The following is a 15,848-nucleotide window of genomic DNA, read 5'->3' as shown; positions in this document are numbered from 1 at the left end:
ATTTCCTAATATGGTCACATTCTGAGATACTGGGATTAGGACTTCAGCAAATCTTTTCGGAGATCACAATTCAACCCATCACAGATGGTGTAAGTATTGATAAAATCCTTCCACCACGGCTGGCGCATGGTAGGTTTTCAGTATATATGAGTTTCCTTTGCCCTCCACTAGATTGAACTACTGAAGAGCTATAACTTTGTCTTATTCCTCTTTGTGATCTCAGTACTTTGCACACATTTACACATAGTAGATGTTTATTAATGTTTTTGACACATGGTGAACCCAAAACTAGGAGACAAGGTGGTGGTCTAGATGGTGTGTGGTGGCAGACCTATCCCAGCTCAGCAAGAGCAGGTCAGTTATTCCCAGAGAGTCTGTGGCAATTAGAATTCAGTGTTTGTAAATAGGCTCAGAAACCATCCTAGCCTTTACCTGCCTCTCAGCTCCCTCTGATCTCTCATTTGCCCCTAATTTGTCATTTGATCGTTCTATCTTCCCCAATTCATCTTTGTTTATAGGACCTAGTCTACTTTTTTTTTTTTTTTTTTTTTTTTTTTTTGCAGTACGCGGGCCTCTCACTGTTGTGGCCTCTTCCGTTGTGGAGCACAGGCTCTGGACGCGCAGGCTCAGCGGCCATGGCTCACGGGCCCAGCCGCTCCGCGGCATGTGGGATCTTCCCAGACCGGGGCAGGAACCCGTGTCCCCTGCATCGGCAGGTGGACTCTCAACCACTGCGCCACCAGGGAAGCCCTAGTCTACTTTTAAATGGTCTTCTGCTTTCCTGTTGATGGACTGCCAGTACCCAACCTGGCCCAGGGATTTCTTTTTTTTCTTGTAACTTGCGATTTTATCGAAGCCCCTTAGAGAGGCACCTGTGTTAAGACTGCTGGTATCAGCTACCCATATGTGTTAACCCAAAGGTCTGGTTTTTCAATACTCCCTGGCTTTGATTATTATAGGAGGAAAAAGTAGACTAAAAATATGCAGCAAGAAAACACATTTCAGAGAAATATCACCATAAGCAAATCCTCTGAGTTGTTATACTATAAAACACTGTATACTGTAATACAGACTGATGTGAGTGAAAAGTTAGAATTAAAATATAGTCTATATTCAACTCTACCACTTTCATTATTTTCAGTTATAAATAACCACCAAAGCTAGGTTAAACTAGTAGATAATATCTTATAATGAATAGATAAATATTGTCTGTAATTAGCAAAGCTAACAATCCACTGGTTATATTTATATATAGATGGCGAATAATTGTGGGTGATTATAGTATGTAGGTAAACTTTCTCATTATAATTTTCATACACCACACTTGCCTAAGACATTTTTTTTTATCAGTGGCACTAATTAAATCCTTAGTCTGTGAGACTCCAGATGACAAGAATTATTGAATTACTCATTTTCACTTAAAAGAAATGTGACAATACAAAATTCAGTTGGAAAAGGATACTCTATATATACCAAAAAAACAACTAATTAGAATAATGGTTTTCCAACATAAGTCTGTTTACTTATGCTTTATATTATCATGAGTTGGATAAAGTGATTTTTAAATTCTTTAAAAATTCCTTCATAAGTGTGTATTTTCTGTGGAAACAAGTATCTCATAAACTAGGTTCTTATCCTAATTTGGTCACAAGTTTGCAGGGAGAAGCAGACCTTGGCAAGTCACTTGGTCTCTCATGGGCCTCTCTTTGCATGCTTGTCTAATAAGGGCATTGGAATATATTATTTTTTTAGGTCTCTTCCAGCTCTACAATTCTCAGATTCTGTGAATAGAGAAATAGTTTTGAACTATACTATTCATCTTTTTACAGACAGTTATTTCTAAACTAAATTTCTAAACTTACACTTTTATTGGCCAAGAAATCAAGTATTCATTCAAAAATAAAAGACAATCCAAACCACAAATCGACCTCTACAAATAATAATTATAACAGAAAAGCACGCTGGGTATAGACCCATGATAAGTTTTCTACATGATACCTGTATAAATCACACACTGATTTCTTAACTAAATGAGGTCCTTCAGGTTATGCTGTGATTTTCAATGTTATGAGAGCAAAGGGCATGTTCAGTGAATTTCCATGGTTGATTCTGCACAAGTAGTCATTTTGCATATACAGCAAGCTGAGTCTATTTAAAGATAAAAATCCGTTCACCAAAGTCACCTTCACAAATTTCAGCGAATGTGTTGTTTCAGCAATGCCTACAGTATACTAGATTGATTAGATTTTTTTAAAAAAAGAAACTTTGAAATTGCACTTAATTTTGAACTAAATGCAAATTTTCTAGGCAGTGTATGAGACTGAGCATACTCTTTCTCTGTTGATTGCCTCAGGTGTCTTAGACAACGCAGCAAATGGGGTCATTAGCTCCTAAAGGAGCAATTAGGTAAAAGTGCTGTAATTTACCAAATGTATACTGTATGATGCTTCTGGAAGGGTTTCAGTCTATGCAAAACAGGTCAAAATAATAACAGATGTTTCTTAAAGGGACACTAACACAATTCACTTTCTTCCTTCCTTTCTTTCTTTTTTCCTTCTTTCTCTCTTTCTTTCCTTCTGTCTTTCTTGTTCATATATATCTAAAGTTCATTTCCTATAGGCTATTATATTGGCCAATTTAGAGATTATATCCTGCTTCAAAAATACAATTTTTTTAGTGCTGATGAAAATATAAGATTACATAATTTTCAAATTTTATGACCTGAATTCCTTGTATCTTTTTTATTCTCCAAGGCAGCCTTTTCAGTATAATACTTCTAATGTATTTAACACTTTAGACATGCAAAAACACTCCTATCATCTGATGAGCATGGACAACACTTCAAAGTTACTCCTAATACCACCAAGCCAGAAGGACAGCATTCCAGACTCTGGAAATTTCCTTCTAGAGGGACTTAAATGTCTGTGCAAGCCATTAAGAACTAAGGAGATGACATGTAGTGAGAAAATTGGTGGTGAAAACACACCACTCATTTTAGTATATTGGCTTTGAAAAGAAGAAAATCATCAGAAATTAAGAAAAAAATATAGGTAGAATTTATTTTCAAGAACCCATCAAAGGCAGAAGAGAAAGCACCTGGGGAGAGGGAGATAGCACGCTTTATAGCGGGGGATGGGGGCAGATATGTGAGGGAGCCCACTGTGGGAGAGCTGGGGCAATAGGTCAGCACAAGAGCCTTGACAGCCTTGGAGATGCTCTTCCCTTCCTCTGGGAGAAACTATGAAAAGGGAAGAAAGAAGGGATAAAAAACTGCTATGCGTTGAGCTGGACACCCTGCAAGTTCTGTTACAGAAATTTCATCATTGGGTTATTAAAAGCTCCCAAGGATGCATGGTAGTCCTCATTTTACAGATGCCTTCAACAGATTATCTATTTATTTTGTGCCTAGTTAAGTCATTTATCTAGTTATATGCCATTCTGCTAACAAGTGGCACATACAGACTTTTAGGCCCCAAACTGATATTCATGCCCCCATTTTACCACACTGTATCCCAGAGAAAAAGGCTGAGGAGTTAGTGTACAGACATTATAATACTGTATGATATCACTTACATGTGGAATCTAAAAAATAATACAAATGAATGTATGTGCAAAACAGAAACAGTCTCAGAGATGTAGAAAGCAAACTAATGCTTACCAAACGGGAGAGGGAAGTGGGGAGGGGCAAATTAGGGGTAGGGGATTAAGAAACACAAACTATTATATATAAGATAGGCAAGCAATGAGGATATAGCACAGGGAATTACAGCTGTTATCTTGTAATAACTTTTAATGGAGTATGAGCTATAAAAATACTGAATCACTATGCTGTATATCTGAAACTAATATAATATCGTAAACAAACTATACTTCTATTTTTTTAAATTTTAATGAAAAAAAAAGAAATGGAGGATGAGATTGACAGTGGCTTACTTTTATTACAGCGTTAAGAGGACATGGAGTTGGAGGTGTAAGGAGAATATAGAAATTTTCATCTGTGATACACAAATTAGTCTCTAATGTAGCTTTTCTTTAATCTGCTCTTACTGACTCGCTGTGAGTGAATAAAACTTCGGAAATCAAGTCCTATTGATTTAAATATACTTTGTCTTTCTGTCTGCTTAACTGTCTATCAGTACTGTTCTTCACACTGTTTCTCTGTCTCTCTATCTATGTCAGTAGTTAGGAATGCACCAGAAAACTATATAAAGGAACTCTCTGTTGATATGTTTCATAAACCCATTTTAAAGCCATTTACTATCACCCAATTTGTTTTTCTTAGCTCAGTTCATTTTCACTGAGTTTATTAGAGAGAGCACAACTTACAAGGCACACCATAATTGGGCAAATCTTGGCAACAAACATTTACTGAGCACAATAAATTGATGCAGCTTGGCCAGATTCACCTGGTTATGTGAAGATGATGGAATAAACCGGGATGCTGACTGGTCAAGTAAAAGAATCACTAAGAACAATAATGACTTGAAAGGACCTTCTGTCCTGCCAGGACATAACTAGTTACAGGAGAGGAAGTAGGAACATCAGGACCATGGGGCCAGCCTGCTTGGAGAGGACCGGCAAGTACTACAGCCAGCTAGGGGCACCATGAGGTCTGGACAGTGTGTCAGATAACAGCTCTAACAGGCAGAAAAGAAGGGTGTGTGTTCTTACCCTGCACACTGATGCATGAATGTATGCTGGGACCTCGGTGGCAAATGCCAGTAGGCAAGAAGCGAAAACAAGAACTACAATCCTGAAAACTGACCCAGCTACGGCTCTGGCCTCCCAGAAAATAGCCAATAGCCCGAATATGCAGTCAAAAGTGAGTGTGGGGCTTCCCTGGTGGCGCAGTGGTTGAGAGTCCACCTGCCGATGCAGGGGACACGGGTTCGTGCCCCGGTCCGGGAAGATCCCACATGCTGCGGAGCGGCTGGGCCCGTGAGCCATGGCCACTGAGCCTGCACGTCCGGAGCCCGTGCTCCGCAACGGGAGAGGCCACAACAGTGAGAGGCCCGCGTACCGAAAAAAAAAAAAAAAAAAAGAGTGTTGCCACATCAAGTTCTAGTCCAGCCTAGGTAGATACCCACAGGAGCACCAGAACAATGCGAAGCAGGACTCCTGGGCATGGGACCCATGCATTCATGGTGGAGCCATGTGGTCAGTCTGTTGAAAGACTGGAGACAATGCAACAGGGCTGAGTAAAAGTGAGGCAGGGTGGTGGGTCCCAGCTAGCCAGCCGAGCTGAGGGTATGGAGGGACATCAGGGCACTGACGTGTTCAATGGAAGTCCAAGGCATAAACGCAGACCTACAGAGGGCCTGGTATGGCACAGGTCACATAGTGATTACCCCCAGATTTCTGGATCTCTTGTCTACATCTGCAAGACTTACTCCAGACCTCATCTGCTGAGGTTGGGGTGGGAGGGTTAGGAGTGGACAGAAACTTCCCAGCTTCCCTCTGTCCTGGTTTGAATGGCATTGGTACTTGGCCAGACTGCCAGCATGTACCCCAGGGGACATGCTTCCTGGGGTACAGAGGAGGCGGGCTGAGGGATGTGTCAGAGTACGGAGGCAAATAGCTTCTGCCCGATTTCATGCTTCCTGTTAGGCGTGGGTCAGCAAGGACAAGAGCCTGGGGGAAGATCCTAACCAGGACAGGGACACCCACAGAGTTACTGGGATCCGGGAGTGTGAAAACTTCCTTAGCTCACCGGCCTACACAGATGTGGGAGAGGTCCTGCCAGGTCAGTGACCATGGCATCTGGGGCTGAGATCATTTTTCAAGGTGACCCTTCAAAGCCTGGGGTCATGAAACCAAATTAGGGTGGAACATTGGAGATGCCAGTTCACTGCCCAGGCAGTGGCCCCTGAAGAACGTGCTAAGCAGGATTTTCCTGTCTTCCTCATTCCATCCCTTTCTTGGGTCTTGCTGAGTGCTGGTTAGTCCACCTCTGCCTGATGGTTGCTTTACAGAGTTCTGGAAGTTACTTTAAAACATTTTAGCTTATATATATTTTTATCCCCACCAAAAGCTTTTTTGGTAAGCAATAAACATTAAATATTAAATATTTTTAAATTAAATGTTTTCTGAGTGCCCACTGTGTACAGATCATTCACCATCAATGAAAAGAAAGAGCTTGACTTGCTCACTTCCATACATTTTCAATCAATCATAGTTGAACGTCTGTATCATCCTTCTCTCGCCCATTATTTCCCTCCTCCCCACATGATACAGGTTCCAGAGGAGATCTGAAAAATTAGCCGTTTCGAATAGCCTGAAATTTAAAATAAAATTTAAATTAAAAAAAAAAAAAAAACCAGCCTGGACAGGTGTGGGGCATTACCAGAGCAAATTCCTACTTCCAGAAATCTCTTCTTTTTTATTTTTTTGCCAAGCAGCCCAAGACTGCCTAGATTTGGAGAGAAACCCAGGCGGCTCTGTAAGCAATTTCTGGGGAACCTCCCTATTTTCCGGGAAATCTCAATGGGAGATTGCCCAATTTGATTCCAGAGTCTTTCAGGAATCGAAGGGCAAGGGTGTTGAGGGTATATTTCAAATCCTTCCTTGGATTGGGAGAAGCTGCTGATACCACAGGCATAAGAATGTTTTCTCCCCAGCTTTTCTTCTTCACCCCATCACCCCACCACCAGCCTTCACCACACACACACACACACACACACACACGCGCACACACACACACACACACACACACACACAGCTTGCGAGAGAGCAGATTTTATTCAAATGTAAAGCCAAAGTGACTCTGCCACTTATATCTAATCAAATAGAATTACAGGCAGGGATGTAAGAAAACAACTTAAGAAATGATGCAGTATGTCATGATGACCTGACCAAAATAATATAAACTGGTAAAGTACTGAAGGCACACAAGTATTTCAAAAGTCAAAGTAGAGCCTTGCTCTTCTGAGGACTAAATGGCAGCTAAAGGAAACAGCGGAGCCTTGGTCTGGATTGTGGAGGTGAATAAATAAAAAAGAAAGGCAAAAGAGTCCATATCCAGGCATGGCTGGAAATTAAGGAAAACCAAGAAAACTTGAAGGAGGCAGATCAATGCTGTAAACCTGAAGCAAGCACAGGGCAATGCTGAGATGGTATAAATTACAGTTTACACAATCTCCACAGTCTGTACATTTCAAAATAAATTAATTAATGTAGAAGGAAAGGAGAATATGTTAATTCTACAATATAATAAAATCAGTTTCCAAATCTGAAAAAAAATTATAGTCAGGCTCATTAGCTTATTAACATTTTGACTTCAGTGTTTCAGAATTTAGAATGTGAATAGAAATAACCTTTCAGAGGGAAAATGTCATAATATCCCCTGTGCACATGTGGGTTCTGCCACTAATTAACCAACTGGCAGTATCTTCCAAAGGACTGCCACTGCCCTCCTCGGTACAGGCCGTACTGTCAGAAGAAATGGGCTGAAACACCACGTTCCACCACCCAGAACTCATGCTAATGGTGCTCCTATTGCAATGTTCTCTGAATCGGAAAGGACCACAAATGCCTCTGTGTGAAGAGAATTAATGGGGGTACGTGGAGGATTGCGAGTGGAAAAGAGAGGTCTGGGCACAGGGCTCAGAGCCCGACAAGCTCCTATGTGAATAGTTTTTTCCTAAGGTTTCATCAGAAATGCTGTAGGTCTCAACTCTGTCAACTGTTCAGCTTGATGAGGCTCTTTCTCAAAGGCACCTGACACAATACAGTCGTGTTCCAATCCGGGATAGCAAGATTAACTCAAGGACAATAGGACATGACCCTGATGGTCTGAAGATTAACAAGTACTTGAAACAAAACAAAACAAACAAAAAAACCCAAACAAACAAACAAACAAAAAACTTTAGAGGAGGAAGGGAACAGCTTGTAACCCTTAGAAATGTATCTGCGCAAGTTTCTAGAATTAGGATTTCCCAAGAGTTCGGTGTGAACACCCTGTTTTGCTCAACCCTGGCTATTGTAAAAACAAACATTTCTATTTGGCTGCATACAGAATTTATAAAGCACTTTAGAATTATTTGCAGAATATGATCTTCAATCCAGGTAAAGAAAGCAAACAATTATAATCCATGCCCAACGTTGATCATGAAAAAAGCAGATTAAGTGTGCTTACCGCAATCGCTGCAGTTGTTTTATGGCCGCATAAAAGTATAACACCTACGTGTTGTCCAGCAAAGTCGCCAAGTCAGTGCAAGGTTCTTTATGAGACAATAAAGAATAAATACAATCAGAAAAGAACACAGGAATTGACACAGTGGGTGGTCCAGTGTTCCTGCACCTCTGTCATCTCTTGCCAGCACAACCTCAGCAGGGAAGGGAGGGCTTGGTTTTCCTTCCTAACTGTATGCCGTTCCCAATTCTCTTCATCCCACAGTGCAACCTCTGTTTTATAGGCTCCTTAGCAGAATGCACACTCCAAACCTTTCAGCTTTTCTTAGTTGCTAGGAATGGATCTGCCGTTCATAAAACTGTTCAAATTCTTTCAAAATTCACGTATATCTTCTTTCATTACTACCTCCCAAAGTCATGAGTTCCACAAAAGAACTTTTATGTAAAATGGTAAGCTAGACAGTGAAAATTTGAACCTTTTTTTTTCTGTAAGAAACTACATGAAAATATCCCAAAGGCATTTTTTAGAGCAATAAAGCATACTTGGAAAACTTTAAGGAATTTATTCAAGAGAGGGACAAAATATAGAGTCCTAAAAGAATTGGAGGTCTCAAATTTGGGGATTCCATTAGCAGTATTAGGGCCTTGAATATTTTAAGCTCTAGATCTGAGTCCATGTCTCACTTTTCCCAGCAATGATCCGAGTACCTGACACATAGAGGGTCCTATTCAATCTATATTCATTTAAAGAAAATGGCTGATGTACTGGTATATGCATATGTAATCTGCATCTATCAGGCCTAGTTATAGGTAAATTAAAATATTATGGTTTTCTTGAAGCTTTTAGTTTTTCAGGATTTCCCTCTTCTTTCAAAAATCTTCCTAATACTTAATATGCTTTATATTTCTTCATAGTTGCTATTACTATCTGATATTATTTATGGGTTTAACCTGTTTGGTTTTGGCCTGTTTCCACCACAAGAATGTGAGTCCAGGTGGTAATTTTGTCCATTTATTCAAACACTGTGTCAGGTACTGAAATAGTACCTGGTATGTAGTATGCACTCAATAAGTACTTGTTGATTGGTGAGGGAATGGATTTTCATCCACAAGTTATTACTGACCCAGTATTTCCCACCAGGGAGAGGGCAACAAGGCCAAGTGAAGGGACTCAGAGTCCAGTCAGGACAACCAAGAGATCACTGCCCAGCTACCAGCAGGTCACAGATGGCATACTCTGTGCCTTGAGCCTAGCTCCCTTATTTAGTGCCCAGATTCGTTTTGCAGTGTGGTTCTTATTACTGTACCTGTATTCCAACAATTCGAGAGCAGAAAGGCATTGATTTTTTATTTTAAAATAAAAATAATACTAATAAAATGTTCTATTTCCTTCTGCTCAATAATCAGGCAGACCAGAGAAACTCTAGTCTTCAACTGACAACCTGTTGCCATAGTAACAATAACAAGCTTGACTTCTTAGGGAAGGTGAAAAACTATTTTCGGTTCTTCTATTTAGGGAACAGTCTCTTGTTTTTTATGTTTCCATTTATTTGGGTGCAGAGAAAAAAAAGACTATCTTATCCTGTATAAACTTAGTGGCCAATCGTTATAATTGTTTTGATGTTTAATTTTCCCACAAAGACTTTTTTTTTTTTTTTTTTTGCGGTACACGGGCCTCTCACTGTTGTGGCCTCTCCCGCTGTGGAGCACAGGCCCCGGACGCTCAGGCTCAGCGGCCATGGCTCACGGGCCCAGCCGCTCCGCGGCATGTGGGATCTTCCCAGACCGGGGCACGAACCCGTGTCCCCTGCATCGACAGGCGGATTCTTAACCACTATGCCACCAGGGAAGTGCCAATAATTTTATATTTATTTTTCAACCAGTATCTTACTATTGAATATTTATATTATTTGTTAATTTTCTATTATCTACTCTCTGAAACAGAGCTTCCACTAGCCCATATATATGAATTAGAGGAAGTCAGGGTGTAAGGTTTGCTGGCCAAAGAACCTGCCTGGTTTCAGCCTTACTCACCCTTCTGATCAGATCCCATATATGGCAGCTCTGCTCTTAAATTTCCAAATGTATACTGGAAATGTTAGAGAACAATAAACATAGAATCTCTCTCAGAATGGATGAGCCTTTTCTTGAAATTTCCAGCCATTCTGTAGTATCAAGAGTTGCCATATGGTATGTAACAGTATCCACATCTTGGTTTATTACCTGCCCCTTCTATGACTTGTCTTTATTGACCTGTTAATTTCTCTGTGAAAGGGCATCAAAAATGATTAAAGTGCTAAGACTTTACAGTTGGGAGATGCATAGAGCACCCCCCGCTTCCAGTGTCATCACAAAGGTGCTCATGAGTAAAGCACTCAGGTGATGTCTCTTTTTATATTTTGAAAACAAAAATGGAAAAAGAGAGCCTTGTGTTCTGATTCTTCTTTTGCTCCAGACCTAGAAAATGATTGCTCATAAAGTCCCCAAAAGAACTGGCAATAATGACTCTCGACAGCTCTGAATGAAGCCATTGTTATAGAAACATGACTGCCTTTATGGGTGAGACAATTACATTTTTTTATACCACATGGAATTAAATGGAAGTCTCCATCTGCCTCTGTCAAGAGCTCCCTTTGGAGAGACTGGGAGCCAGTTAGCCAGAAGCCAGTGGACACTGACCTCTAGCCCAGACGCCTGGTCCCAGCCTTCTGTTGTCTCCTCCTGGGCTCTGACCGCAGCTCTTCTCATGAAAGTGTTACTGTTGGTCTCTTCAGAGAGGAGCTGTTAAAGGAAAGGGAAGATTATTTGCAAGAGGGTAGGGAAATGTTCCAACAAAAGAATGAAATGATTAGCTTCCTTCTATGTATCAGCGTCAGCCCTGTTGTCAAACCTTCAGGCTGTAGTGAGTGAGGAAAACAATGACATTCCTGATGCAAGGCAGAGTCCCCTGCAGCCACTGACCAATCACAGGTAAGGCCACCCTCTTCTTTACCCTGGGAGAGGATGAGAGGTGGGGAGACTGCAAATTTATCCTAGTATATTTCTCATCTTATTAAAATCTTTTAAAATGGGAACCATTCTTTTTTATATGTATATATTTTTTCTTTTTCTTTTTTTTTTTTTTTTTTGCGGTACGCGGTCCTCTCACTGTTGTGGCCTCTCCCGTTGCGGAGCACAGGCTCTGGACATGCAGGCTCAGTGGCCATGGCTCATGGGCCCAGCCGCTCTGCGGCACGCGGGATCCTCCCAGACCAGGGCACGAACCTGTGTCCCCTGCATCGGCAGGCGGGCTCTCAACCACTGCGCCACCAGGGAAGCCCTATATGTATATTGTTATTGGAGTATAGTTGATTTACAATGCTGTGTTAATTACTGCTGTACAGCAAAGTGACTCAGTTATACACATATAGACATTCTTTTTTTATATTCTTTTCCATTATGGTTTATCACAGGATATTGAATATAGTTCCCTGTGCTATACAGTAGGACCTTGTTGTTTATCCATTCTAAATATAATAGTTTGCATCTACCAACCCCAAACTCCCAGTCCATCCCTCTCCCTCCTGCCCACCACTTGCCCACAAGTCTGTTCTCTATGTCTATGAGTCTGTTTCTGTTTTGTAGATAGGTTCATTTGTGCCATATTTTAGATTTAAAATGGGAACCATTCTTGAATGGAGGACTATGTAAAATGACAAGCCCTAAGGGGCCTAATTCTTTTTAACATGATATGATATGACCCTTTAAAAGTAGAAGGTTGAGAGATTTGTGGGGTTAGCTGATCATTAATTTTTCCTGTATGTGAGGTATAACTATGGCTCAAGAAAGTCTAGAAAGCTTACCACCATGCTACTGTGGTGAGCCTGAGGTCTGGCAGGAATCTCAAGGCTCTGAGAGAAGGCTTCTTAACCTTGTCTGTGCTGTATTATTTTGGAGAGGAGATCATGGGTTGCCCATTTCTTATAGACAATTTGACATTGTAGACAATTAGGAAATATGATCAGACAAATGGATGATTGGAAAAACGTGTACAGCAGAAGGATAAAAAGAGAACATCTGGGCATGCACTTCGTTAGCTATAAGTTAGCTGATAGCTTTGTCCAGGAGACGGATGATGGGGCTTCAATAAAGGGATGAGGTTTCCTCATTTTCGCCTTGAGGAGAGACTTGAAGAAAAGGAGCTGGTGGGTTTGCGGAAGAGCTGGGAATGTCTGCATGAAAAACGGATGCCACAAGTGAAGGAAAAAAATTGTTTATTTAAACAATGGAGGTAGTGGGATATGAAGAGGGACAAGAGTTACAGGAGTGAGAAGGGAGAAGAAAAAGCAGAAGACATAAGAAAGATTTTCATTTTGAGGTCTTTCATAAACTCCCTGGCTCTTACCTTTCTATGTTGTCTCAGGTCTCACACTCTAAATGGCACTGCCCTTAGGAAGCTTCCTGCTCCCAGACTGAGTGAGATGCCCTCATCGGGGCTCTTGGAGCTCCAGGTGTCCCCTCTTATTTCAAAGGACTACAATGGCCTAAGTTGGCTTCTCTGAGTGTCCAGTGGACTCTGAGCCTCGTGAATTCAGCGATGTGCCCACTTTGCTCCTTGCTGTGGTCTAAGCATGGGGAACAATGCCTGGTGCATAGTTATTGTTCAAAAAGTATGTTGGATGAATAAATTGCAGGGGGGAGGGTGCAGAGATCGTGAGCAGAGAGGAGAGCCTGATTAGAGAGGAGCAGGTTCATGGGGATGGCCGGAGTCCACAGGTAGAGAACTGACACAATCTGGGAACTTAGAGAAGCACCGCAGAAGGAATGAGTGGGTAGCAAAAGATGGAGCTTCAGCGGTGAGCAGGCTTGATCACTAAAGGGCCCTTTAAACCATGTGAGAGAGATTAGAATTCATGCCGAGGGCAGTGCGGAGACACATGAACAGGAGAGCTGGGAAGCGATGTGATTAAATTTGTATGCTTAGAAAGAGGAATTTTGCTGCAGCCTGGAAAACAGATTCAAGAGGGGCCAACATGGGGCAGGGAACCCGTTTAGAGACTGCTGCAAAAATCGATGGGAGATATCGTGGGTTGAACCATAATAGTGCAGAAAGGATGGAAAAAGTGGTGGAATTTAAGAAATATTTCAAAAGTAGAGTTGACAACCTTGATATTGATTAGGGAATAAAGAAGAAAGAGAAGTCAAGACTGGTATCTTTGTTTCAGGCTTGAGTAACTGGATGATCAGTGGTACCATTCGCTAAGAAGAGAAAAGAGAAAAAGGAGGTTTTTTTGCATTTTTGTAAATTCAGTCCCAGGCAGGTTGAAGTCAATGTGCATGTGGAATATTCAAGAGGCAGTTAGATAAGCACATCTTAAGAGCTCAGGTGAAGAACGGGGCTGGAGAATCAGAGCTGGTGGTCGTGGACATAGAGGTGGTAAGGAAAGCCACGGAAATAGATGAGATTGCTTAGATGAGGACATAGAGGGAGGAAACAAGGAGACTCAGGACTCTGAAGAACAGACACACTTTTTAAAAGTCAGGAGAAAGGAGCCTAAAAAGAACAATATGATGAAGTAGCCTGTGAGATAAAGAAGGGTCACAGAAGCTGAGGGGAAGATTTATTTCAAGTAGAAGAAGTGGTCTAAATATCAAAGTCTACAAGGAATTAGGTTGACAACTGAGACACATCTATCAAATGTAGCACCAGGGCAGTAATTGGCAACCTCGATGCAAACAGCTTCAGTAAAAGTTTGGGGGCAGAAGCCGTATTACACTGGGTTGAGAAGTGAACAGGAAGTAACAACATGAATACAGTGAGTGTGGACAAATATTTCAAGAAGTTTGACAGTAAAGGGGCAAGTATGCTTACAGTTTTCAAAGGCCTTAATCATTCAACCTTTATAGGAAGAAATAATGGGCAACAGTGGGCTAAGGAAGAGCAAAGAGCAAAACGGATCCCCCAGAGCAAAAGAGATCACTCCAAAACCTTGAGGTGGTGGTGCCCCAGACAGAAAGCGGAGGAAGGTGGGTTTGCTGGGAAAGTTCCATTTTATTTTATTTTATTTTATTTTATTTATTTTTTTTTTTTTTTTGCGGTACGCGGGCCTCTCACTGCTGTGGCTTCTCCCGTTGTGGAGCACAGGCTCCTGACGTGCAGGCTTAGCGGCCATGGCTCACGGGCCTAGCCGCTCTGCGGCATGTGAGATCTTCCCGGACCGGGGCACGAACCTGTGTCCCCTGCATCGGCAGGCGGACTCTCAACCACTGCGCCACCAGGGAAGCCCCCATTTTATTTTTTAAAAAATTTATTTATTTAATTTATTTATTTTTGGCTGCGTTGGGTCTTCATTGTTGTGCGCAGGCTTTCTCTAGTTGCGGCAAGTGGGGGTTACTCATTGTTGCGGTGCGTGGGCTTCTCACTGCGGTGGCTTCTCTTGTTGTGGAGCACAGGCTCTAGGCACGGGGGTTTCAGTAGTTGTGGCTCACGGGCTCAGTAGCTGTGGTTCGCGGGCTCTAGAGCGCAGGTTCAGTAGTTGTGGTGCACAGGCTTAGTTGCTCCGCGGCATGTGGGATCTTCCCGGACCAGGGATTGAACCCATGTCCCCTGCATTGGCAGGCGGATTCTTAACCACTGTGCCACCAGGGAAGTCCCGGGAAAGTTCCATTTTAAACTATGGGGGGTTGGATGGTGTTTTGCCATGGAAAACACACAATGGCAATGGAAAAGAGAATGGAACTGACAGAGGTGCCCTAGCTGAGATGGACACTTAAAGAGTTCTCTGCAGTAGTGGCAGCCGAGACAGCCCACAGGAGTAAGACTCCCAGGGAAAGAATGTGAATGAGAGGGAGAAAAGACGGAGGACAGTAATGACAACCATCCATTGATATTTGTCACCTAGGAACTAGATATTTTTCCTGACTGGACAACTGGATAAGGAAAGTCCAGTCATCATTTCTATGCAGACTTTTTAACCTTACTAAATTATCTTGAGTATAGGGAAATCTAAACTTCTGCTTATTTAAAGACAAGTTAACCCTCCCCACCTCCACCCCCAGACTATAATTGTGCGATACTCTTGACTTTACAACTTGAAGTGTATTCAGCAAACTTTATTCAGATGCTTTTAGCATTTTCTGTAATATGTAATTTCTATGAACAATATATTTCTCACCATTAACTACTATTTTCTGTAATGAGTACATTGATGAGAAATGCAAATATAAAGTTCACCCCAGCCTCTCTCAGGATGAATGCTGAAAGGTGTCATGTGTTTGGGCAAGAGCCAGGGTGTGAGTGATGAGGTTAAAGGACATGAAGTGCTGTGTTAAGAAGCCGAAGCTAAAAAGGGGGGTGGAAATCAGATCCCTGCAGGTCTTTAATATTCTGCTAAATAATTTTAGCTTCATTATGTAGACAATGGAAAGGCATTGAGTTATTGTGAGTAGAGAAGTGAGAGGCTTAGATCTGAGCTTTAAGAAGGTAATGCTGGTAATTAGTAGGCTCCTAGAAATATTTGTTAACTGAATGGAGAAAATGATGACTGAAGACTAGGGGATCAGATAAAACGTGCTGTTACTCTTTGGGAGATAACCGGCGATACGGTGGAAGGTCTCCCATTCAATGAAATCGGGGACTGAATTTAAGCAGTCATTTGCTTTAACAAGTAGGGAATTAAGAAAAGATATATACACCTTCCTTAGAGATTATATTTTTAACCTAAGACATATATGAGTAC

General features: G+C 41.6%; 1 protein-coding gene across 1 annotated transcript in view; it reads right to left on the bottom strand.

The window, feature by feature from the left end:
* Positions 1 to 8,092: 8,092 nt before the first annotated feature.
* Positions 8,093 to 15,848, bottom strand: part of LOC307060466 (uncharacterized protein) — a gene marked incomplete at its 5' end in the record, with an annotated part of 303,642 nt that continues 295,886 nt past the window's right edge. The window contains 2 exons of the mRNA XM_079714967.1: positions 8,093 to 8,219; positions 10,810 to 10,911. The remainder of the gene's footprint in view (positions 8,220 to 10,809; positions 10,912 to 15,848) is intronic.

Source organism: Hyperoodon ampullatus (genome assembly GCF_949752795.1).
Source record: "Hyperoodon ampullatus genome assembly, chromosome: 11".
NCBI classification, from domain to species: domain Eukaryota; kingdom Metazoa; phylum Chordata; class Mammalia; order Artiodactyla; family Ziphiidae; genus Hyperoodon; species Hyperoodon ampullatus.
This window is presented reverse-complemented; position numbering and strand designations above follow the sequence as displayed.